Source organism: Argopecten irradians, chromosome 14 (assembly GCF_041381155.1).
Source record: "Argopecten irradians isolate NY chromosome 14, Ai_NY, whole genome shotgun sequence".
Lineage (NCBI taxonomy): Eukaryota > Metazoa > Mollusca > Bivalvia > Pectinida > Pectinidae > Argopecten > Argopecten irradians.
This window is the reverse complement of record NC_091147.1, coordinates 30,831,820-30,859,144: the sequence shown is the minus strand read 5'-3', so window position 1 is coordinate 30,859,144 and position 27,325 is coordinate 30,831,820. Positions and strand designations below refer to the sequence as shown.

Here is a 27,325-nt window from a genome sequence, read left to right as displayed (position 1 = left end):
TATATAACGTATATAACTTACATCCCTGACTGTACCCGTACTATTCAACAAATATAACTTACATCCCTGACTGTACCCGTGCTATTCTATATAACGTATATAACATACATCCCTGACTGTGAGTTATATATGTTATATGTGATGGGTACAGTCAGGGATGTAAGTTATATACGTTCTTATTAGAGCATTTCAAATTAATATAAATGATCTATCTTCAAAACAGAAACACTTGTGGGGGGAGGAAGCCTCTATGGTGAGCTTCAACAGGATTTAATAGCGATTTGCTACAATGAAATCGACACGGACGTGAACAAAGGGATGATTGTTTTTGTATCCTGTCGAATGGTCCAGTTGAGATGGGTACGACCTAGCTTCTCTGGGAAAAGACGCACTCCATGCACATGTAGGTATGCCGTCCAAAACACACACGTTCAAACACTGAACTATGTTCAGATGACATCAATGGAATGTGGCGAAGATATTCTGAAAAATGACTATAGTGCAAGAACTATTTTAATACAGGGTTGAGTTGGAGAGGGGCGGGGTATTGAGACCGAAGACCCTACTTACAAACAACAGTACAAGGAAAAGATACAATTACCCTATCCACCCGACCGATTACGTATTTAAAGTTATGTGTCGTAATTGGGCGGAAATTGACATGTTTTGTGTTCCTCAGTGATATATTGAAAACCATCAGATTTGATTAATTAAGCCGCTAAAATCATTCAAATAAACAAACAAACATGTATGTTACCTTATATGCACTGTAAAATTCTTGTTTGTACGCCTCTTGTCTTTACCTAGAAACATACATGCAGAAATCAATTTATCATTACTAATAACAATATTGTTAAAAATGTGAAATGTATTTGTAGACCTGGCTTCATGGTCTGACCGTATGCACATATTTTACTGTATTGTGGATAAAAATAAAATGACTTTTAGCAGCACTGCCAGAAATCATTTTCAGCTCTTAGCTCTACTTGTAAAATTAAAATATACGTTGTACGTATTGTAATTCTCAAAATGTTGGTTATGTGTGATGGCGAATAAAATATTGAATGTTCTTATTGCTTCGTGAGTATGAAAATTACGGCACACATGACTTTAACCCCGCTTCCCCCACACGTGTTCATGTACCCATAATAAATACTTAAATGTTTTATAGCATGGGTACAGTCAGAAATCTTTTTTTATATGACTGCGAGTTTTCCCGTTTTCTGATTGATCTAGACGATCGGTCAGGTCTTTAAAAATGCAATGTCAACCTGCAACCGATAAAAACCTGTTCAGAGATTGCCATTGCAAATCCGGTAACCTGTGATCAAAAGACACTGGAAATTCCATGTCTATTACATTTTTGACCAATCAAAATAGAGCATCAACAATCATAGAGAAATAGACGCCGTCATGGAAAAATATTATACACATTTTATGTAGCTGTACGTTATATTGTTAAAAAGCATAGCAAAATTACTAAAAGTTTATTAATATTATTTTTTATTAGTCATTGTGCTGTCCTTGTTTCAAAGTTTTATTTCAAACAGCAAAGCTTGTATTATAGGCATCATTTCATATAACAAAACAATTATTGACTTTGTGTAGGTTAATACAAGAATTTTTTAAACCTGCGATAGCTGATAAACATACAAAAAGTCAATATTTATATATCTTATATACAGTCAGAGATGTAAGTTAAAAATATATGTTTGATAGCATTGGTACAGTCAGGGATGTAATCATAAGTTATATATGTTTGATAACACGGGTACAGTCAGGGATGTAATTATATATAATATGTTTGATAGCACGGGTACAGTCAGGGATGTAAATTATATACATGTATTTTGTAAAGCACAGGTACAGTCAGGGATGTAAGTTATTTATGTTGTATAGTACATCTTTAGACAAAGACTTAATTTAAATGTGTTGTATAGCATTAGTACAGTAAGGGATGTAAGTTATACGATTTCTTTTCTTTATTATTTTTACATTATCTACAAAGTGCCGTTCGAATGCACCGAAACAGTCTAGTAACTGATATCCAGTACGACCGCAGACGTCCGGTACCAGCAGTGATACGGCTACAGTCACGGATGCGCCTGACAGCCCCTACTCGGAACAGGACCGATTTAATGCCGACATTGTCAAATATAAAAAATTAATGCTATTTCCGAAACTTCTATGACTACAGATAGTTTATGCGAATTTTAAGTCTTCAAAGGTCGCTACTTTTTTAATAAATCCAAAAACACAACGAAGAAATCACCATTACTGGTCGCGACACAGTACAGGTTGGCGAGCCGACATATTATCGTGAAGAACATATTATCGTGATTTTTGCTTTGCTGACTATTGAATAATAATAAATCATGGCCAGATATTTTTGCCAAATAAAAGGGACGTTATTTGGTTACTTACAACACTCAAATTTTATTTGAATTTATAAGAACGATATAACGTCAAGAAAACTTCATGCAATGCATCGGACTTAGCAAGTCTTCGTAAGGCTACCGCACATTACACGCCAATATAAGTTCATTTGTCACTCTTAGTAGCTTATATATATATATATATATATATAGATCTATATTATCATTATATTTTGTAAGTTTATGTTGATAAACTTTGTACTTTTCCCCTTTCAATATATAACACAGTTGTCGATAAACAAAAGGCACAACTAGCTCCCAGTGACAGAACAAGGGAGGAACCTCATAACTACATGTATTAACTATTACTGCGCAATAATATCATCAAATATAGTTCTTCAATGCAATCGAAACAAAAACATCTATAACCGTTATATGAACTTTCTCTTGCAATTATCTTCCTAACATTTCATTACATTAATCGTTCAGTAGCATGAATTATGTAAAATTAAAAAAAAAAACATACACAACCCAAAATCCACCGAAAGTCTGCCGCGGAGGAAGACATCGAAGAATGCGTTGTTCGTGATTTTTGGGACCATACATGACGCGTAGGTATACATGAATCATAGAGTCCCTACTGAACACATAAAACATACCGTCTATTGTTCATATGTATGTACGAATTCAATGTTTGTGTTTTTGAATACTGATGTTCGATTTATTCATGCTATCAATTAATAAGTAAAATGAACTAAACAACATTAAATTTTCATCGCGGAGTGGTTTTATTGCTTAGATGTTCACAGGCAATCCGAGCGTACCTAAGAATGCTGTTTCACAGCCTCATAAAAAACAAACAAACAAAAACAAACAAAAACAAAAAATTGGTGCAAACTTATGGGTAAGGTTTGATGACAGTGACAGGCAGCATGGGGACAATTTGTATTAATTATACCTTTACTTTACTTTATATTACAATTATTATGCATTTATCTTTTTATGCCTAAATTTGCCAATATTTTATGATTTCAAGTACACTAAGTCTCATACATGACTACCAAAACATGCATATATGCATATAAGTAAGTATCAACTTGTAATCTGAAACCACTTTATACAACATTCTCCAATTTTCAGCAGAGATTAATTTTGACCAATTTGATTCACTTGTTCTACCAGATTCAAACTATAATTGAATTGGACGTACCGGTACATGTATGCATGTATTCCTAGCTGGTTGTCAGTTTCCCTAGATAAACACTTAAATAATGGTGGATTGTAATTGTTATTGTATACATTTATTTTAAAATGTAGTACTTTATTAATATATAGTTAAAACGAAGTGATATTTATATATATATTGGTATAATATATAATTATAATTATAGCTACATGTACTTGTATTTAATATGTAGTCATTGAATTCATAGTTTATATTGATATCTGCTGTTTCAAGGAACATAATTCTACAGGTAAAGAATTAATAGTTTTAAAATCAAATCACAGTGTTTTTGCCTCACATTTTATAAGAATGGTACTATTAATGTTCCTATTACAACTATCATTCAAACTAATGCATGACACTATTAACAGACATTTCAACTCCAAATGAAGTTGGAGACACCTCGGCCCTGTTCCGTTCTCGGCCGAAGACACCTCGGCCCTGTTCCGTTCTCGGCCTAAGACATCTCGGCCCATATATGTTCTATATAGTTTTAAAGCATTTATATCTCGTTATCCAAGTGTTTAAGTTCATCAACTGGTACGATATTATTATGTCCCCCAAACGAAGTGGGGGGACATATTATTTTTGCTCCGTTTCTTCTTATTATTATTATTACAAGCTAACCGATACTTACATTATATATACCATAGGCTTCTTGGGTAAAATACGTGTTTTCGTTTAAATATCACATAGTGTCAATCTAATTGAAATTAGAACTTCTATGTCGCTCTCCGTACCGTCCGCTTCTACGAGCGGACGGTACGGAGAGCGACATAGAAGTTCTAATTTTGATTAGATTGCACATACAGTGTACATAACAATAATGACAATCAAAAAGCTAATCTAATTTTATAACATATATGTATAATTCATTTTTCACAAAAAAATAATACGGGCAGCCACTTGAAACGTCATGATATACACGTGCATATCAAAAGGTCTCCAATACTTTTAATGACATACGTATCAAATTGCTAGTAAACGTTTCTGTCATAATTTGCGTGCCCCTGTGTTTTAGCTGAGGTGACCAAGATTGCATTTTACAGTCTCGGAATAGCAGTTGAGACTGCTTGTTTTACACATGTTCATAGAAATTTAACTATCGAAAACAGATATATCTAGATTTAATATCCCATGAAAAGTTACATAATATAAGACCACGATCGAGAGCATCGTGGGTAGCGATAGGCCAAGGACATCTCCTTGCGGGCGCTGTATGGGATTTACAAATTGTTTAGTCTAGATGAAATAAATGATTATTCTTATTACTGGTTTATGTAAATAATGAATGTACAATATTTTCAACGTTGGACATTTTTGTTTTGCTATAATTAATAGCGATACTGCTATCGTTTGTGCGATGAGATGAGGAGGTTTTGCCGAGTCATCTCGGTTTTCCCTGTCGACACCAAAATAAAACTTGTATTGTAAGATATTGACCGTGTATTCTGTTTATCCTGCAACTTTTTCATTATACATACAGAAGATGGCATTCAAAACGAAAGCAAATTGCCTGTTATTTACACGATTTCGCTCAAAGCGAAACGCTTCGTTGATGATCAAGAAAAGATGCATTTACTTAACCAAATGAGTGTGTACTCCTTTTTACTACCGTGGGAAATATGTAAACGACGTCATTCCGGCAATTGTGACGTCACTGTTTGGCGGGACTGACTGTCATTTCATTCACTCCTACCAAAAGTGACGTCACTGGAATGTTCGGGATCAAATCATCAAATTTAGAAATTGAATCAAACGAAAGAAAATAAACATTTATTTACAGGCATAGTAATATTTTCTTATTGCAACTATTACAGGAAATTCTTTTTATCCGGTATCGAGTTCTGTGCCCGACTTATGTCGATATAAGTGCTGAAAATGCATTGTGTCTTGATATTGTTCCGCTTCTTTTGTTTATTTTAAATTTGTAAAATGAACTTAACTCGTGAAGGGCGTCAGAACGCTTGTTTTCAACGTGAATAAACACCGTAGTGATAAAGACCTTCCAAGTGAAAATTTGCATCAGGGAAATAGGGACACAAAAAGACGATTTTCTCCAAAAGTGAGTAAGTTACATTACATAAATTTTGCTGGAACACTTAAATAATCGTTCTGATTTCCAAAAAATTGGAATTATAAAGATATCTCTTACAGAATTTTTATTATTATTAGTATATATTAGTGGTGTAACGATAGGTCGACTTATCGATGTATTGCAATAGTTTTGCCCGCGATAGCAATAGGTAGATAGTATAATTTAAAGTCGATAACTATCGCGATATTAAATTTAACTACATGTATCGATTGTGTACGATAGTTATTTCTCTGAGCAAAAATTACACTCAAAACAAAAATTTCCACCGAATCTGCCGAAATGTCTGCGTAGTGTTTATACATAAAAGCGTCTTAGAGATCTTGATCGTGGAAAGCACTAAATACAGGAACAACACAATTCAATCACAATGAAAAAATATCTTAAGCAAATATTGTTGCATTTTCACAAGCGTACAGATTAAATGAATAAATCTTTAAGTAATTATTGTTTCAAATGTAAAATAATATCTTGGTAAACTCATACATTGTACAGTTGAAGGAGTTTCCGTCTTCTTTCGTTCCGGGTCCGTATTTTAGACACGGTCTCCAATTGCTCTTAGTGGGGTGTCAGAATTGACCCAATTCGATCAATACCTTGCCATAGTGATTACAACAACAACATGGCGGAGGTTAGCGGTGATTTTGAAATTGTTGCAAATAAGAAGGCAAAAGCAGCCGTATGACAGCATTTCGGGTTTCTAAAAACAAAGGACGAAGTGTTTCAAAGCAAGATTGTTTGCAGACACTGCAAAATTGTTTTGAAATACAGCGGAAACACTTCAAATTTGAATGACCATATGACAAGGAAGCACCCGTCTGTGACAAATGCGCCGTCTTATTCTAAGGCCGCTACATCAAGTCCCATAGATTTTAAACAGACAAATCAACCCACAGATATCAAGACCTTTTTCAATAAAGTACCAGCAAAGTCCCAAAGAGCGAAGGAAATTACAGATTCCATTCTACAGTTCATTGTAAAAGACTTTCGACCGTTCAGTGTTGTACAGAATGAAGGGTTCAAAAACATGATTAAAGTACTAGAGCCACGATACACTATTCCTTCGAGGCAATCCTTTTCGGACACGGCTTTGCCAAAGCTGTATGATGAAGTAAAATTAAGAATTCAGAATGAACTACAGAAAGCTGCGTCAGTTGCCATTACGACAGACGGATGGACCAGCTGTGCAACTGAGTCGTATGTGACCATAACTAGCTCCCATATCGACGACGATTGGAAGTTGCGATCCTATGTTTTGCAGGTACAGTTTAATATATTCAATAAAAATTGAAACGTGTAAGGTTCTATAAAAAGTTATCCACATAATTTGAAAAATGATTAAACAGCATAAAAAATTAAAAAGAAACTATATAAAGTTACGAAACTATGATTAGGAATGAAATAGATATATATTGCATGAAGTTATAATAATTAGTCATTAGTAATATTGAAAAAAAAATTATATGGCTTTTGAAATATCAGAGCGCAACATATTGGATAGTATGAAAATGTAAATAAAATTCATTCTAGATAATGTGTTACTCTAAATTTAAAAAATCATAATTATTTTGTTTTGATCAATGATAAATTATATATCTCTAATATTAAGGATGAAATTTATATGTTGTTTAGTATTTAGTACATAATCCTTTATGTTGAGATAAAAAAAAGATAAAAAAAGAAAATAGACCAAATGAATTCAGTGCGTAGTGGAAGAACGCCAAAAGTGTACAACTGAATATCTGTAGATATTGATAAATATGAGATGTACATGTAGTATGCAAAACGTAACTTCAATATATACAGATCATATGGTATTTACCTGTAGGAAACATTAACTTCATGGAGTAGTAGTAGTTATATTTAATTTTCCTTTCTTCAGACAAGAGCCATGCCAGATAGCCATACGGGTGTCAATATAGCAAACGTTCTGACTGAGGCTGTACAGGAGTGGGGCTTACCATCTGATCCTCCTTTAGTAACAGACAATGCCTCCAACATGATTGTAGCAGCAAAGGAAGCAGGGTGTTCATTCCACCTCGAATGCTTTGCATACACACTAAACCTTGCATGTGGAAGAGCTTTAAAAGTTGACAGAGTGTCAAAACTTCTCGCTCGTGTTAGGAAAATAGTAGCGTATTTTCATCGCAGTGCAATAGCAACATCTGTTCTCAAAGAAAAACAGACAAGGTTAGGTGTTCCAAACCACAAACTTGTGATGGATGTTCAAACTAGATGGAATTCTGCAGTTGAAATGATCGGTAGATTTCTAGAGCAGCAGCCTGCTGTGTATGCTGCACTGACCTCGAAAGAAGTTCGTGGGAGAGAAATTGACATTGCCAGTTTATCAGACACTGACTTTTCAGATGCTGAAGATTTACTTGCTGTACTTACACCTTTGAAGACAGCCACAGTTGCCTTGTGCGAAGAAACAGTGCCTACTCTCAGTATAATATTACCAATCCAGTATCATTTGCTAAATGTTGTCATGAAGGTAATTGAGACCGATAGCAAACTTATCCAACAAGTAAAGCAAGCGGTCTTTGATAACTTGAAGATGAGATACGCTTCTCAGAAACAGAGAGAAATTCTTTGCATGGCATCCCTATTGGACCCAAGGTTTAAACAAGTGGTTTTTTTATCTGAAGACAAACTGGAAACATACCACAACTTAACAGTGAAAGCAATATCTGAACATCAAAAGCCAGTTATCAAGAAAGAACCAGAAGACCAAGCTTCAAAGGAACCCGATTTACCCGACCTTCCCTTAGTCTCAGAGCTTCCAGCTACAGCAAGTTCCAGTGCTACTGCTATTCCATCTTAAATGGATATTGATGATTCTGCTAGCGCTACAACGTCTACTGTTGACATTGACGATTCTGTTACACCCCCACCAATCAAAAAGTCGGCTATGCCTTGTCTCTTTGGGGATGTTTATGTTGTTAAAGTTGAAAAGGCAAAATCACTCCAGGATAGAGTGTCTGATGAAATCACTAACTACAAACTTGAAGACCCAATTCCAACCAATGAAAACCCTTTGGAATGGTGGAAAAATAAAACAAACACATTTCCTCTTCTCTCTTTATTGGCAAAACAACTTCTCTGCATTCCAGCAACATTTGTACCCTCAGAGAGGGTCTTTTCAACAGCTGGGGACATTGTCACAGCTCAACGTTCGGCCTTGAAATCACAGAATGTTGATAAACTAATATTTTTGAAAAAGAACTGGAATGTTTAAATTGTAATATTCCAAAATTTGAACTGGAAATTGTGTAGAAAATTTCAGACATTCAAAAACTTGTTTTATTTACAGCACTTGAAAAATAACCTGTTTGAAATGCTTACTGTCTTAATAAAGTATCATTTAAAGTTTGAAAATTAAGATTTTTTAAAGGCAAAATAACTATCGTGATAGTATCGCAATGGTCTCTAGACTATCGTGATACTATCGCAATAGTAATGTTACTATCGCAATACTATCGCGATTGCCTTTTTGGCCACAATAGTCACCTCTAGTATATATAATGTAAGTTAACAAGCTAACCAATACTTACATTATATATATCATTGGCTTCTTAGGTAAAATATGTGTTTTCGTTTAAATATCACATACAGTGTAAAAAACAATAATGACAATAAAAAAGCTAACCTAATTTTATAACAGATACGTATAATTCATTTTTCACAAAAAAATAATGCGGGCAGCCACTTGAAATATCATGATACACACGTGCATATCAAAAGGTCTCCAATACTTTTAAATGACATACGTATCAAATTACTACTAAACGTTTCTGTCATAATTTGCGTGCCCCTGTGTTTTGGCTGAGGTGACCAAGATTGCATTTTACGGATTCGGAATAGCAGTTGAAACTGCTTGTTTTACACATGTTCATAGAAATTTAACTGTCAAAAAAAGATATATCTAGATTTAATATCCCATGAAAAGTTACATCATATAAGACCACGATCGAGAGCATCGTGGGTAGCGTTCGGCCAAGGACGTCTCCTTGTAGGCGGTGTATGGGATCTGCAAATTATTTAGTCTAGATGAAATAAATGGTTATTCTAGGTACTGGTGTATGTAGATAATGAATGTACTTGCAATATTTTCAACGTTGGAATTTACATTTTGCTATTATTAATATCGATGCCGCCACCGTTTGTGCGATGAGATGAGGAGCTGTTGCCGAGTCATCTTGGTTTACACTGTCGACACCAAAATAAAACTTGTATTGTAAGATAGTGGACGTGTATTATGTTTATCCTGCAATTTTTTCATTATATATACAAAGATGGTATTCAAAACGAAAGCAAATTGCCTGTAATTTACACGACTTCGCTCAAAGCGAAGTGCTTCTTTGACGACCAAGAAAAGATGCACTCACTAAACGGAATGAGTGTGTACTCCTTTTTACTACCTTGGGAAATATGTAAGCGACGTCATTCCGATGATTGTGACGTCATTGTTTGGCGGGACTGACCGCCGTTTCAGTCACTCCTACCAAAAGTGACGTCACTGGAATGTTCGGGATCAAGTCATAAAATTTAGAAATTGAATCAAACGAAAGAAATTAAACATTTATTTACTGATATCATAATATTTTCCTATTACAACTATTATAGGAATTTTTTATTATCCGGTATCGAGTTCTGTGCCCGACTTATGTCGATATTAGTGCTGAAAGTGCATCGTTTCTTGTTATTGTTCCGCTTGTTTTGTTGACTTTAAATTCGTAAAATGAACTTAACCCGCGAAGGGCGTCAGAACGCTTGTTTTCAACGTGAATAAACACCGTAGTGATAAAGATCTTTCAAGTATGGCAACAGTCAATAATTTCATCAGGGAAATAAGGACACAAAAAGTCGATTTTCTCCAAAAGTAAGTAAGTTACACTACATTAATTTTGCTGGAACACTTAAAAAGTCGTTCTGATTTTAGAACAATTGGAATTATGAAGATATCTCTTACAGTATTTTTATTATTATTATCATTATATATAATGTAAGTTAATTATAATTACCAGCTAACCGATACTTTCATTATATATATCATTGACTTCTTAGGTAAAATATGTGTTCTCGTTTAAATATCACATACAGTGTATATAACAATAATGACAATAAAAAAGCTAACCTAATTTTATAACAGATACGTATAATTCATTTTTCACAAAAAAATAATGCGGGCAGCCACTTGAAATATCATGATACACACGTGCATATCAAAAGGTCTCCAATACTTTTAAATGCCTACGTATCAAATTACTACTTAACGTTTCTGTCATAATTTGCGTGCCCCTGTGTTTTGGCTGAGGTGACCAAGATTGCATTTTACGGATTCGGAATAGCAGTTGAAACTGCTTGTTTTACACATGTTCATAGAAATTTAACTGTCAAAAACAGATATATCTAGATTTAATATCCCATGAAAAGTTACATCATATAAGACCACGATCGAGAGCATCGTGGGTAGCGTTCGGCCAAGGACGTCTCCTTGTAGGCGGTGTATGGGATTTGCAAATTATTTAGTCTAGATGAAATAAATGGTTATTCTAGGTACTGGTGTATGTAAATAATGAATGTACTTGCAATATTTTCAACGTTGGAATTTACATTTTGCTATTATTAATATCGATGCCGCCACCGTTTGTGCGATGAGATGAGGAGCTGTTGCCGAGTCATCTTGGTTTTCACTGTCGACACCAAAATAAAACTTGTATTGTAAGATAGTGAACGTGTATTATGTTTATCCTGCAAATTTTTCATTATATATACAAAAGATGGTATTCAAAACGAAAGCAAATTGCCTGTAATTTACACGACTTCGCTCAAAGCGAAGTGCTTCTTTGACGACCAAGAAAAGATGCACTCACTAAACGGAATGAGTGTGTACTCCTTTTTACTACCTTGGGAAATATGTAAGCGACGTCATTCCGATGATTGTGACGTCATTGTTTGGCGGGACTGACCGCCGTTTCAGTCACTCCTACTAAAAGTGACGTCACTGGAATGTTCGGGATCAAGTCATAAAATTTAGAAATTGAATCAAACGAAAGAAATTAAACGTTTATTTACTGATATCGTAATATTTTCTTATTACAACTATTACAGGAATTTCTTATTATCCGGTATCGAGTTCTGTGCCCGACTTATGTCGATATTAGTGCTGAAAGTGCATCGTTTCTTGTTATTGTTCCGCTTGTTTTGTTGACTTTAAATTCGTAAAATGAACTTAACCCGCGAAGGGCGTCAGAACGCTTGTTTTCAACGTGAATAAACACCTAAGTGATAAAGATCTTTCAAGTATGGCAACAGTCAATAATTTCATCAGGGAAATAGGGACACAAAAAGTCGATTTTCTCCAAAAGTAAGTTAGTTACACTACATTAATTTTGCTGGAACACTTAAAAAGTCGTTCTGATTTTAGAACAATTGGAATTATGAAGATATCTCTTACAGTATTTTTATTATTATTATTATTATATATAATGTAAGTTAATTATAATTACCAGCTAACCGATACTTTCATTATATATATCATTGACTTCTTAGGTAAAATATGTGTTCTCGTTTATTATCACATACAGTGTATATAACAATAATGACAATAAAAAAGCTAACCTAATTTTATAACAGATACGTATAATTCATTTCTCACAAAAAATAATGCGGGCAGCCACTTGAAATATCATGATACACACGTGCATATCAAAAGGTCTCCAATACTTTTAAATGACATACGTATCAAATTACTAGTAAACGTTTCTGTCATAATTTGCGTGCCCCTGTGTTTTGGCTGAGGTGACCAAGATTGCATTTTACGGATTCGGAATAGCAGTTGAAACTGCTTGTTTTACACATGTTCAGAGAAATTTAACTGTCAAAAACAGATATATCTAGATTTAATATCCCATGAAAAGTTACATAATATAAGACCACGATCGAGAGCATCGTGGGTAGCGTTAGGCCAAGGACGTCTCCTTGTAGGCGGTGTATGGGATTTGCAAATTATTTAGTCTAGATGAAATAAATGGTTATTCTAGGTACTGGTGTATGTAAATAATGAATGTACTTGCAATATTTCCAACGTTGGAATTTTTATTTTGCTATAATTAATATCGATGCCGCCACCGTTTGTGCGATGAGATGAGGAGTTGTTGCCGAGTCATCTTGGTTTTCACTGTCGACACCAAAATAAAACTTGTATTGTAAGATATTGAACGTGTATTATGTTTATCCTGCAAATTTTTCATTATATATACAAAAGATGGTATTCAAAACGAAAGCAAATTACCTGTTAGTTACACGACTTCGCTCAAAGCGAAGTGCTTCTTTGATGATCAAGAAAAGATGCATTCACTAAACCGAATGAGTGTGTACTCGTTTTTTACTACCGTAGGAAATATGTAAGCGACGTCATTCCGGTGATTGTGACGTCACTGTTTGGCGGGGCTGACTGCCGTTTCATTCACTCCTACTAAAAGTGACGTCACTGGAATGTTCGGGATCAAGTCATCAAATTTAGAAATCGAATCAAACGAAAGAAATTAAACATTTATTTACTGATATCGTAATATTTTCCTATTGCAACTATTATAGCCAATTCTTATTATCCGATATCGAGTTCTGTGCCCGACGAATGTCTATGTTAGAGCTGAAAGTACATAGTTTCTTGATATTGTCCCGCTTCCTTTATTGACTTTAAATTCGTAAAATGAACTCAACATGCGAAGGGCGTCAGAACGCTTGTTTTAATGGGAATAAACACTGTTGTGATAAAGACCTTCCAAGTGAATATTTGCATCAGGGAAATAGGGACACAAAAAGTCGATTTTCTCCAAAAGTAAGTAAGATACACTACATTAATTTGGCTGGAACACTTAAAAAATCGTTCTGATTTCAGAACGATTGGAATTATGAAGATATCTCTTACAGTATTTTTATTATTATTATTATATATAATGTAAGTTAACAAGCTAACCGATACTTACATAATATATATAATTGGCTTCTGACATGTAGGTAAAATATGTTTTTTCGTTTGAATATCACATACAGTGTATATAGCAATAATGACAAGATAAAAGCCAACCGAATTTCAAAACATATATGTATAATTAGTTTTTCATAAAAAATAATACGGGCAGCCACTTGAAACGTCATAATATACACGTGCATATCAAAAGGTCTCCAATACTTTTAAACAACATACGTATCAATTCACTAGTAAACGTTTCTGTCATAATTTGCGTGCCTCTGTGTTTTGGCTAAGGTGACCAAGATTGCATTTTACGGTCTCTGAAAAGCAGTTGAGACTGCTTGTTTTACACATGTTCATATTAATTCAATTGTCGAAAACAGATATATCTAGATTTAATATCCCATGAAAAGTTACATAATATAGGACCACGATCGAGAGCATCGTGGGTAGCAATTTCGCTAGCCTATAGGGTATTAAGTTCTAATCTCGTTGTAGAAAGAGAATCGGAATAATACCCTTGGTTAGCGAAGTTGCGCGGATAGCGATAGGCCAAGGACGTCTCCTTGCAGACGGTGTATGGGATTTTCAAATTGTTTAGTCTAGATGAAATAAATTAGTATTCTAAGGACTGGTTTATGTAAATAATGAATGTACTTGAAATATTTCCAACGTTGGACATTTTTTATTTTGCTATAATTAATATCGATGCTGCTATTGTTTGTACGATGAGATGAGATGAGGAAGATTTGCCGAGTCATCTCGGTTTTCCCTGTCGACACCAAAATAAAACTTGTATTGTAAGATAGTGACCGTGTATTCTGTTTATCCTGTAACTTTTTCATTATACACACAGAAGATGGTATTCAAAACGAAAGCAAATTGCCTGTTATATACAGTGCATGGGATTTGTTAATTTTTTAGTCTAGATGAAATAAATGGTTAATAAATGTACTTGCAATATTTCCAACGTTGGATATTTTTATTTTGCTATAATTAATATCGATGCTGCTATCGTTTGTGCGATGAGATGAGATGAGGAGGTTTTGCCGAGTCATCTCGGTTTTCCCTGTCGACACCAAAAATAAAACTTGCATTGTAAGATAGTGACCGTGTATTCTGTTTATCCTGTAACTTTTTCATTATACATACAGAAGATGGTATTTAAAACGAACGCAAAATGCCTGTTATTTACACGATTTCGCTAAAAGCAAAACGCTTTTTTGATGATAAAGAAAAGATGCATTCATTAAACCGAAGGAGTGTGAACTCCTTTTTACTACCGTGGGAAATATGTAAGCGACGTCATTCCAGTGATTGTGACGTCACTGTTTGGCGGGACTGACTGCCGTTTCATTCACTCCTACTAAAATTGACGTCACTGGAATGTTCGGGATCAAGTCATGAAATTTAGAAGTTGAATCAAACGAAAGAAATTAAACATTTATTTACTGACATCGTACAATTTTCCTATTGAAACTATTACAGGAAATTCTTATTATCCGGTATCGAACTCTGTTCCGACTAATGTAGATATTAGTTCTGAAAATGCATTGTGTCTTGATATTGTTCCGCTTCTTTTGTTTACTTTAAATTCGTAAAATGAACTTAACCCGCGAAGTGCGTCAGAACGCTTGTTTTCAACGGAAATAAACACCGTAGTGATAAAGACCTTTCCAAGTATGGCAAAAGTGAATATCTGCATCAGGGAAATAAGGACACAAAAAGTCGATTTTCTCCCAAAGTACATGTAAGTATAATGATAATAATAAGTTACACTACATTAATTTTGCTGAAACACTTAAAAAATCGTTCTGATTTCAGAACAATTGCAATTATGCAGAAACCTCTTACAGTATTATTATTATTATTATATATAATGTAAGTTAACAAGCTAACCGATACTTACATTATTATATATGTCATTGGCTTCTTAGGTAAAATATGTGTTCTCGTTTAAATATCAACGTGAATAAACACCGTAGTGATAAAGGTCGGTCTTACTGTAGCAGTGTACAGTAAGACCGAATGGCCATGGGTGAGATTTTTATTAAGCAGAAAGCCCCTGTTTTATAATATGCATAAAAAATAGAAAATGTATATGTCCTAAAATTGGTGAATTCAATCTAGAGAATTATATGCAGGCTTCACATTGGCATAAAGAAATTCCCCATAATGGGTTCGAGATTAATGGTTTAGAGGGTATCCGAATGTGCGTCTAAGATGGAAAAACTCAATATTGTAGCAGCAGAAATTGATAGCCGGGGTACGAGGTAAGATTGCTCAAAAGTTTAATGATATACCTATGTCGAAATAGGCTCAGTTCCGCTATCACGGCAGTGATGCTTGGTTTTAAACTGTGTCCAAGAAAAAAAATTCTCCTAGAGGGGGTGTAATTTTGGGTTGAAAATCCCAATTTTTTGCATTTTTTCAAAAAAAAACAAATTTGGTTACCATGATTTTTACAGGCTCACAAAACCACAAAAAGCAGACCTGTCCAAAAATGAACTCTGCATAACAATTGCAAATGTTGTGTAGATTAAAAATATATATACTTTTATATAGATGTCATTTAAGGCTAAAAAGCTGTGTGTACATAACTAAAGCCTGCACTTTATTTTGCTGAATTTTTCAAATCTACTGTACACTGCCAACTTATAAGTGACTGAAATTCTCATTTTTTGGAAAATGACCTTGATTATAATTGATTTTGCTAAATTTTCATTCATTTATCTTAGAAATCACAATCAAACAGTTTGAAAATGTGTAAATTCATATATTTTTCATTTGTTACAACTAAAGGGAGGTAATTGGCTCATTTTGCCATTCTGTAATTTGCTACCTAGGTATGGTATGATATGCTTGACTGTTAATTGATTAATTATTTTACACTTGAACAGCAAGCTGAAAACAGCTAACCGTGTGTCTCTCAGTCCATTTAATATGAATTCCAATCAATTTTGCTCTGCTAATTACCCGGTATCTATGGAGATTTACAGCAAAAGTGCTAATTTTGGGATTTTTTTCATTGATTTCTCAGTTTTCATATAATTAAGGCTATAATATGTATTTTTTGTACTAGAGTGAGTGTTCGGTTAAGCCGATATTGTCAGTTATTGGCATATTCTTAAGAAAAGAGGGAAAAGGTTTTTTTTTCAATAAAATGGGAATAACGTACAGTTTTATATTATTACATGTAATATTCTGTATTTCAAGGGTGGGAACTCAATATTTTGATGTAATATGCAGAAAATTATGACATTTTGAATGTCATGTTAAGATTTATCTATCAGAATAGGTGTATTTAGTGCTAAGGTAAATTAAAATAGGATTTGTATTGTCAGAAATAATAACACTAAGTATTTATGACGTCATTTGCGCATATAATTATGACGTCACCATTATTATGACGTCATGGTAACTATGACGTCACAGAACAGGGTCAGATTTCATAGCAACCCAGTATTTTTCACTTTTCTGCATAGAGAGAAACTCCAAATACCATATTCAATTTTCAGAATAATTTTATTTCAGAAAACAGCATTGTTATTTAACTTTCATTTTTTCAAATTACCTCCCCTTGTTACTAGTATTGGAGGAATATTGGTGAAAATATACCTTTTGGGGAAATTGGTATTACTCGGTGACTATTAGAGATACACAGTATCCGGATAGGTCATTTTGTTCGTCACAACTTTGTTTAGACATTATTTGGGTTTTCGGAAAACTTAAAAATACGAAACATCACTACGGTGTTTTTCAACGTGAATAAACACCGTAGTGATAAAGACCTTCCAAGTGAATATTTGCATCAGGGAAATAAGGACACAAAAAGACGATTTTCTCCAAAAGTAAGTAAGTTACACATTAATTTTGCTGGAAAAGTTCATGATTTCAGAACAATTGGAATTATGAAGATATCTCTTACAGTATTATTATTATTATTATTATTATATATAATGTAAGTAAATTATTACAAGCTAACCGATATTTACATAATATATAATTCATTTTTCGCAATTTTCAGTCATGTGGACATGACGTACATAGCAATTATTTTACATGATGAATAATTTGCGTGCCCCTGTGCTTGGGCTGAGGTGACCAATATTACATTTCACTATCCCGGAATAGCAGTTGAGATGGGTTGTTTTTATCTTTTACATACGTTCCTTCCACATATTCATAATTCTAAATATAACTGTCGAAGACAGATATATCTGGATCAAATTATCGATGAAAAGTTACATAATACATACGTATAAGACCACGATCGAGTGTATTGTGGGTAGCGATAGGCCTAGGACGTGTCCTTGCAGGCGGTATATGGATTTTTCAAATTATTATTTGCCTAGATGAAATAAATGATTTGTTTTAATTTCCAAGAGACAGGAGTCATCTCGTCTTTCCGTGTCAACACCAAAATAAAACTAATAGGCCTATTCAAGGACACGTCCTTGGCCTAGCTACTGTAAGATACTGACAGTGTATATATCCGATGTAAATACTCAGATATATAATTATTTATTCCGTAGTACATGTAGCCCTCGCCAGATATTGTGAATAGTTTGAATAGGCATGTTTGCATGATATATTTTAAAAAAACGAAAAAGAATTGCCGCCGGTTGTGAGAATCGAAAGTGATTTTTTTAAAAGAAGCAGATAACATTGTTATTTTAATCACCTATCTTTAATAGCAAATATTTGATGATGTGTGATTGAGTATTTCCTAATAGGGAAAATAAAAATTTGTAATTGTAATGTGCATGTAGCTGTTGTTTCTGCATGAAGAAAAGTGAAAAAATGATAATAACACATTGATCACAAATCACAAAGTTTTTTTGTTGTTCTTTAATATACCTGGTATACGATAATCTTTGTATGTTATTTTATTGATTTTTTTTCTGATATGCTCGAACGTCGGTGAAGACACCCCCTGAGAGGAATGAGTTAGATTTCGCCGAGACGAAGCACAGGCTCGTGTAACGGTGATACGGAGAAAACGACAGTTTTTAGTTTATACCATGGAATATCAAAGTTATATGCAATGAGAAATTGTACAATACAATCTTTTTTAAAATTATATCTTTCTACTAGCTGCGTATGCATCTTAAAATTCTACTTAGTTGCATGAAAATACAATGCACAGTCGATGTCGGGAACAGATCCGATTTGATGCATTCAACTCAAATATAAAAAAAATGAATGCTATTGCCGAATTTTTTTGGACTAAAGATAGTCTTAAAGGGCCACTACCTTTCCGAAACGGCTTTTGATTTTTAAAATGGGAATGCAAAACAAGATCGATAATTTTGTAGAGTCTTAAAATTATTAACTTACCGTTAATACTACATTTATCATCACCTTCTGAACTATTTGATCAAAATAAATAAAATGTTTGTTTTCATAACGCGGGTCGTATTATGTTTCCCGCCGTCGTCCTAAATACCGCGCGGTAGTTGACTATCACTGCGCCAGACGACAAAACAGCGAATTGACTCTCCACTGTTTTCATATATTACGCAGGAAATCTACTCCCATAACATGAGAGTCGACTGGTAAGCCGTTTTTTTATCGGACGTTATTTTGCTGACTGTCGACTCTCATTTCCGAAGGGTCATTTCTTTGATGCAGCTTCCGACGTCAGATGAAGGCGGAATGAAAAGTGCAATAATATCAATATTTATAGCTCTAACAGTGATAACATTGATGTGTACTTACAGCTTAGGTATTAATTATCCCATTTATCTAAGAAACCTCTAACTTGAGGCCTCAAAAAATAGTATTTTAGCGGATTAGATATGATGAATTCTTTCAGTAAAATTTTGACCTAGTTTTAAATATGGCGGCTGGTTACTACAAAAAACGGAACGTGAATTCAAGCGGGCAGAATGCAAGTAGAAGTAAGGGCAGATCAAGCGTTTTTGGGACTTTGCAATTCGTGTTTTATATTTACCGGGCGGATCGCTTTCATCATAAAGTTTTGTCTGGGTCATGAAAGATTACGTTAGGAGACATAAATATTCGTTTTAAATGGATTTTACGGCTGATTTTGTCAAAAAACTTGTTGATTTATGAAAAAGAGGTAGGTAATCAACATTGATGACGATTTAAATATGATTTAGACGTTTTATATTGTCACAATCCAAACTTTGAAAATGTTACCCTCAGCATCGGGTAAATGGCCTATCGGAAGTTAGAGGTTAGACACGACGTAATGTTCCAAAAATGTCTCGTCGTGCTATACCTCTAACATTGTTGGATCCGGAGTAACAGGAAATCTTGCATATGTTTGGTGTCGTAACCTTATTTAATGTCATCGGTATGCATTTTCTGACGTTATTAATGTTCTTTAAGAAACCTTTATAATTTGCTCCAGAAAGGTAATGGGCCTTTAAATTATATAAGTCTTCAAAGATCGCTTCTTTTTTAATGAATAAGAAAAAAAACACGAAAAAATCTCGATAGTTGCTTCCAACCCAGTGGTACCGCGGTTTCATCAGTTTTCGACGGCGAAAGACCAAAATAGATTTTTTACACACAATGTCAAACAAATTCAATTCAAATCATTAATTATATGTTTCAGAAGCATGTTAATGGTGTTTTTGTGCAATATTTCATGAATTTCATCTACTAAACGAAGCACTGTATCCACAAACGCTGTAAGATTTACATTGTAGCCTACAATGTACGTAGGCCTACTGTTTCTTTTTCTTTTTGTCAAAGTGACGTTTAAATAATGAAATGTTTCAAGATAAAGTAACACTATTATTTTAAACTATGTTAAGCTGTATATGAGTGCAAATTGCCACCATAATACCACAAATGAATGCTTATTCAATCCTTCAAAACGTCAGCTTGCAAGGTCGAATCACCCGGGCTCATAGAGGACTAAAAAGTGACGTCATTGGAATGTTCGGGATCAAATCGTCAAATTTAGAAATGGTAATCAGAATGAAGAAATTAATCATTTATTTACTCACATCGCAATATTTTCATATCGCAACTGTTACAGGAAATTCTTATTACCTGGTATCGAGTTCTATGCCTGATTAATCTCGATATTAGTGCTGAAAATATTTGGTTTATTGATATTGTTCCGCTACTTTTGTTGAGTTTGAATTCGCAAATTCGAAGGGCGCCAGAACGCTTGTTTTCAACTGGAATCAACACCGTAGTGATAAAGACCTTCCAAGTAAATTTTTGCATCGGGAGAACAAGAACATAAAAAGTTTATTTTCTCAAAAAGTAAGAAAAATAAAATACATTAATTTTGCTGGAACACTAAGAAAGTCATTCTGATTTCGGAACAGTTGGAATCATGAAAATACCTCTAACAGTATTTTTATTATTATTAGTATATATTATATATATCATTGTCTTCTTAGGTAAAATATGTGTTCCCGTTTAAATATCACATACAGTGTATCTAACATTAATGACAATAAAAAAGCTCATCGAATTTTATAACGTATATGTATAATTCATTTTTCATAAAACATAGTACGGGCAGCCACTTGAAACGTCATGATATACACGTGCATATCAAAAGGTATCCAATACTTTTAAATAGCATACGTTTAAAATTACTAAACATTTCTGTCATAATTTGCGTGCCCCCGTGTTTTGGCTGAGGTGACCAAGATTTGCATTTTACGGTCTCGGAATAGCAGCTGAGACTGCTTGTTTTACACATGTTCATAGAAATTTAACTGTCGAAAACAGATGTATCTAGATTTAATATCCAATGAAAAGTTACATAATATAACACCATGATCGGGAGCATCGTGGGTAGCGATTGGCCAAAGACGTCTTCTTGCAGGCGGTGTATGGGATTTGCAAATTATTGAGTCTAGATGAAATAAATGATTTTATTCTAATTTCTGATTTATGTAAATAATGAATGTACTTGCAATATTTCAAACGTTGGATATTTTTATTTTTGCTATAATTAATATCGATGCTGCTATCGTTTGTGCGATGAGATGAGGAGGTTTTGCCGAGTCATCTCGGTTTTCCCTGTCGACACCAAGAAAACTTGTATTGTAAGACAGTGACCGGGTATTCTGTTTATCCTGCAACTGTTTCATTATACATACAGAAGATGGTATTCAAAACGAAAGCAAATTGCCTGTTATTTACACGATTTCGCTCAAAGCGAAACGCTTCTGTGACGATCAAGAAAAGATGCATTCACTAAACCGAATGAGTGTGTACTCCTTTTTACTACCGTGGGAAATATGTAAGCGACGTCATTTCGGTGATTGTGACGTCACTGTTTGGCGGGACTGACTGCCATTTCATTCAATCCTACCAAAAGTGACGACACTGAAATGATCGGGATCAAATTTAGAAATTGAATCAAACGAAAGAAATTAAACATTTATTTACTGACATCGTAAATATTGTCCTATTGCAACAATTACAGGAAATTCTTATTATCCGGTATCGAGTTCTGTGCCCGACCTATTGTCGATATTAGAGCTGAAAATGCATTGTTTCTGGATATTGTTCCGCTTCTTTTGTTGACTTTAAATTCGTAAAGTGAGCTTAACCCGCGAAGGGCGTCAAAACGTTTGTTTTCAACGGGAATAAACAGCGTAGTGATAAAGACCTTACAAGTATGGCAAAAGTGAATATCTGCATCAGGGAAATAGGGACACAAAAAAGTCGAATTTATCCAAAAGTAAGTAAGTAACACTACATTATTTTTGCTGGAAAACTTAAAACATCGTTCTGATTTCAGAACAATTGGAATTATGAAGATACCTCTTACAGTATTTTATTATTATTAATTTAAATAATGTAAGTTAACAAGCTAATCGATATCTACATAATATATATTTATTTTTTCGCAATTTTCAGTCATGTAGACATGACGTAGATAGCAAAAATTTTACATGATGAATAATTTGCGTGCCCCTGTGCTTGGACTGAGGTGACCAATATTACATTTCACGGTCCCGGAATAGCAGTTGAGATGGATTGTTTTTATCTTGTACACACGTTCCTTCCACATATTCATATTTCTAAATATAACTGTCGAAGACAGATATATCTGGATCAAATTATCGTTGAAAGGTACATAATACATATGTATGCGGATGTACGCACCAAAATAAAACTAACAGGCCTATTCAACGATACATGTACGTCCTTGGCCTACTGTAAGATACTGACCGTGTATCCGATGTAAATCCTCAGACATATAATTATTTATTTTGTATGAATAGCTACATGTACATGTAGCCCTCACAAGATTTTGTGAATAGTTTGAATATGCATGTTTGCATGATATCTTAAAAAAAACGAAAAAAAATTGCCGTCGGTGGTGAGAATCGAAAGTTCAGAAGATCTGCACGTTAACGCTAAGCCTTATTATGTTTTTTATATAAAGTGATTTTTTATAAGAAGCAGACAACATTGTTATTTTAATCACCTATCTTTAATAGCAAATATTTGATGATGTATGATTTAGTATTTCCTAATAGGAAAAACAATTTTGTAAATGTAATGTGCATGTAGCTGTTGTTTCAACATGAAGAAAAGTGAAAAAATGATAATAACACATTGATCACAAATCACAAAGTTTAATATACTTGGATAATCTTTCTTTGATATTTTATTGATTTTTTTTTTTGCCGAAATGGTCGAACGTCGGTGAAGACACCCCTGAGAGGAATGAGTTAGTTTCGCCGAGACGAAGTAAAGGCTCGTGTTACGTTGATTCGGAGAATTTTATAACGTTACCATGGAATATCAAAGTTATATGCAGTGAGAAATTGTACAATACTATCTTTTTTGGATTGTATCTTTCGATCGAGCCTACTGCGTATGCATCGTTAAATTTTACTAAGTTGCATGAAAAATCACGATAACTGCAGGTAGGCCTATACGGTCGATGTCGGGAACAGATCCGATTTGATGCATTCAACTCAAATATAAAAAATGAATGCTATTGCCGAAACTTTTTGGACTAAAGATAGTTCATGTGAATGTTTAAGTCTTCAAGGATCGCTTCTTTTTTAATGAATAAGAAACAAAACACGAAAAAATCACGATAGCTGCTCGCAACTCAGTACCGCGGTTTCATCGGTTTTCGACGGCGAAAGACCAAAATAGATTTTTTAAACACAATGTCAAACATATTCAATTCAAATATCATTAATTAGATGTTTCAGAAGCATGTTAATGATGTTTTTGTGCAATATTTCATGAATTTCATCTACTAAACGAAGGATTGTATCCATAAACGCTGTAAGATTTACATTGTAGCCTACGTAGGCCTACTGTTTCTTTTGTCAAAGTTAAAATAATGAAATGTTTCAAGATAAAGTAACACTATTATTTTAAACTATGTTAAGCTGTATATGAGTGCAAAATGAATTTATACAAGTTATGTTCCCCTTCCCCCAAGGATGTTTGTGGCCAAATTTGGTTACAATCCATGTAGAACTCTATGACTAGTAGCGATTTAAAGAATTTACCTCTATTTCCCCTATGGGGCCCCGCCCCTGCTGTCCCCGGGGTGTCAGAGCCAAAGTTTATAAAAGTTCTGTTCCACTTCCCCCAAGGATGTTTCTGGCCAAATTTGGTTACAATCCATGTAGAACTCTAGGACAAGTAGCGATTTAAAGGATTTACCTCTATTTCCCCTATTGGGCCCGGACAGACGGACGACGGACGACGGACGCCGCGCCATTCGGGCCAGGTGAGCTTAAAAAACAACCCATCTCAACTGCTATTCCGGGACCGTAAAATGTAATATTGGTCACTTCAGCCCAAGCACAGGGGCACGCAAATTATTCATCATGTAAAATAATTGCTATGTACGTCATGTCCAATTGACTGAAAATTGCGAAAAATGAATTATATATTATGTAAATATCGGTTAGCTTGTTAACTTACATAATATATACTAATAATGATAAAATATTGTTAAAGGTATATTCATAATTTCCAACTGTTCTGAAATCAGAATGATTTTTAGTGTTCCAGCAAAATTAATGCTTTTTATATTTTCTTACTTTTTGAGAAAATCAACTTTTAATGTGAGTGCAAGTTGCCACCATAATACCATAAATGAATGCTTATCTAATCCTTCAAAACGTCAGCTTGCAAGGTCGAATCACCCGGGCTAATAGAGGACTAAAAAGTGACGTCATTGGAATGTTCGGGATCAAACCGTCAAATTCAGAAATGGTAATCAGAATAAAGAAATTAAACATTTATTTACTCACATCGCAATATTTTCCTATCGCAACTGTTACAGGAAATTCTTATTACCTGGTATCGAGTTCTATGCCTAATTAATCTCGATATTAGTGCTGAAAATATCTGGTTTATTGATATTGTTCCGCTACTTTTGTTGAGTTTGAATTCGCAAATTCGAAGCTTCGTTAGAACGCTTGTTTTCAACCGGAATCAACACCGTAGTGGTAAAGACCTTCCAAGTGAATTTTTGCATCGGGGGAACAGGGACATAAAAAATTTATTTTCTCAAAAAGTAAGAAAAATAAAATATATTAATTTTGCTAGAACACTAAAAAATCATTCTGATTTCGGGCTTATGAAGATACCTCTAACAGTATTTTTATTATTAGTAGTATATATTATGTAAGCAATTATTATTATTCTTTTTATTATTATTATTTCTATTCTTATTTCTTCCACTTTCTTCCGTCGCGCAGGTTTCCGCAGCTTTTCTCAGAAACTACTGTGCCGATTATCATGAAACTTGGTAGACAGACTCTATAGGGTGTGGGGTGGTGCATAAAGGCTTTTTTCCGGAACCGGAAGTCCAAGATGGCCGCCAGGGCCTATTTCCTGTTTTAAGGTTTCAGTCTCCGATCTCAATGAAAATTAGTCTATAGTGGTTTTAAGGGATAGCGAACGTCATGAAAACATTTTCGTTAAGATTTTTGGTATTCCAGGATGGTGCTGGCCCACTTCCTGTTTCCAGGTTTCGGTCTTCTTCCTCAATGAAAATTGGTCTATAGGGGGTTTTAAGGGATGGCGAACAACATGCAAACATTTTTGTAAAGATTTTGGTATTCCAAGTTGGATAATAACAGAATTGTATTATGGACTAATAAGAATGTTAAGGCGATTTTAAATTTTGAATCTCGACTGTCTAAAAACAATAGAACGTATCTCGCATTAAGTGCTTACCTTCTACGTCGTTGTTCGTACGAACAGACTGCCGATGAACACCAGTTCGCTGTCGACCACACGCTGCTGCGGAACCAATATCTGTGAAAGAAATTACTATAATTGAATATATATATTAACACGATAATTTTAAAAATCATTATGAAAAATGAAATTATGTAATTGTTTCTAAGTTAAATTCATATTATTAACAATGAATGATAGGAGTGTAATCATAGTAAAATGATAAATTTGCAGTTCAATCTTTGGTTATTTACTTTGATTTAATTTGGCACATGTTTATATTTCTGTCAAGATATTCAACCAGCTGCTTCAACTCTGGAATGTTGGCCAACCGCTGGAGCTTCACAAAGGCGTCGTGTATATGTGGTGATGGTAGGAAAGGTAGCGCCATCAGCTTCCTGATGTACTTTGCAACGCCTGGAAGATATGGAAAATCAATTAAACCAAAATATGTAATGAATTGTGTCATAATGCACATTAAGAATGTAGTCTCATGGTAAGGGAGACAGATCATGATTTTTTCATACAGACGCTTGAGTTATGACAGTGTCCCAAGCTCTTCAAGCATTTGAATGATCATGATTTGATTAATACCCCCTTTTCTGAAGTTTGAATTTATGAATAAATTATTTTATTAGTTTAAAAAATAACAACACAAATAATCCTATCAATCTTAAATTGCTATTTTATGGTTAATATATATTGATAAAACATTGTTAATCATTTTAAAACTAAAACTATTGACATCTAGGCTATATTGTAACAGAAAATTCAGCAGTGAATGTATAAAAAGTATAGATAATAGGGGAGATAACTCTATTGTGAATCCCGTCTTTTTCAAGGAAAAATGAAGGTTTTTTGGTGCTAAAAATGCTCTATCTTGACAAATTGTGGTTCAATTTTCTTGAAAATTGACTGATTAAAAGCAACTTTGTCACTTTTTAGTCTGTTATTTTTCTATAAAAATTGAACTTCACAATTTTAATTTATTTTCATTTTGGTGAGAATGTTTTAGGTAATTTACTTGCGTCTTTTTTACCTAATTTCCTCCAAAAATGATCACTAGAAATTAATTATGACGAGAAGTAAAGCATTTTTAAAAAAAAAGGATTGATATATATCACGTCAATTAAACAATATATATATATCGTAGAACATTTTGTTAATTATTTTCATTTACGGGACGGATTTAGTACAGACTAAGGCTGATTTTTCATGTGCAAATCTACTCAAAAATGGCAAATTTGAATATTTATTCAGAAAAAATAGATGGTTCAATTTCTTCGAAACTTTGACAGAAGATGCATAACAACATATTTACTTCATAAATCAAATATGAAAAATATTGAACTACAGGAAAATTTTGGGGGATGTGAGACTACCACCTTAATTCATAATTAATTCATAATTGTCCAGAACCTATCAAATTGTATTTGAAAAATAATCTTATTCCAATGTGATTACAATAATAACAA

The 27,325-nt window shown here is 33.9% G+C and overlaps 1 long non-coding RNA gene across 4 annotated transcripts in view; it reads right to left on the bottom strand.

Moving 5' to 3' along the window:
* Positions 1 to 240: 240 nt before the first annotated feature.
* The window catches only part of LOC138307527 (uncharacterized), a 47,550-nt gene continuing 20,465 nt past the window's right edge, over positions 241 to 27,325 (bottom strand). For 3 of the 4 annotated variants that reach the window (XR_011206000.1, XR_011205999.1, XR_011206001.1), the window contains exons 4-7: positions 26,105 to 26,267; positions 25,848 to 25,928; positions 758 to 803; positions 241 to 494 (exon numbers count right to left, since the gene is read on the bottom strand). This is a non-coding gene — a long non-coding RNA (uncharacterized lncRNA). The remainder of the gene's footprint in view (positions 495 to 757; positions 804 to 25,847; positions 25,929 to 26,104; positions 26,268 to 27,325) is intronic. The other variant, XR_011206002.1, reaches the window with a different exon arrangement.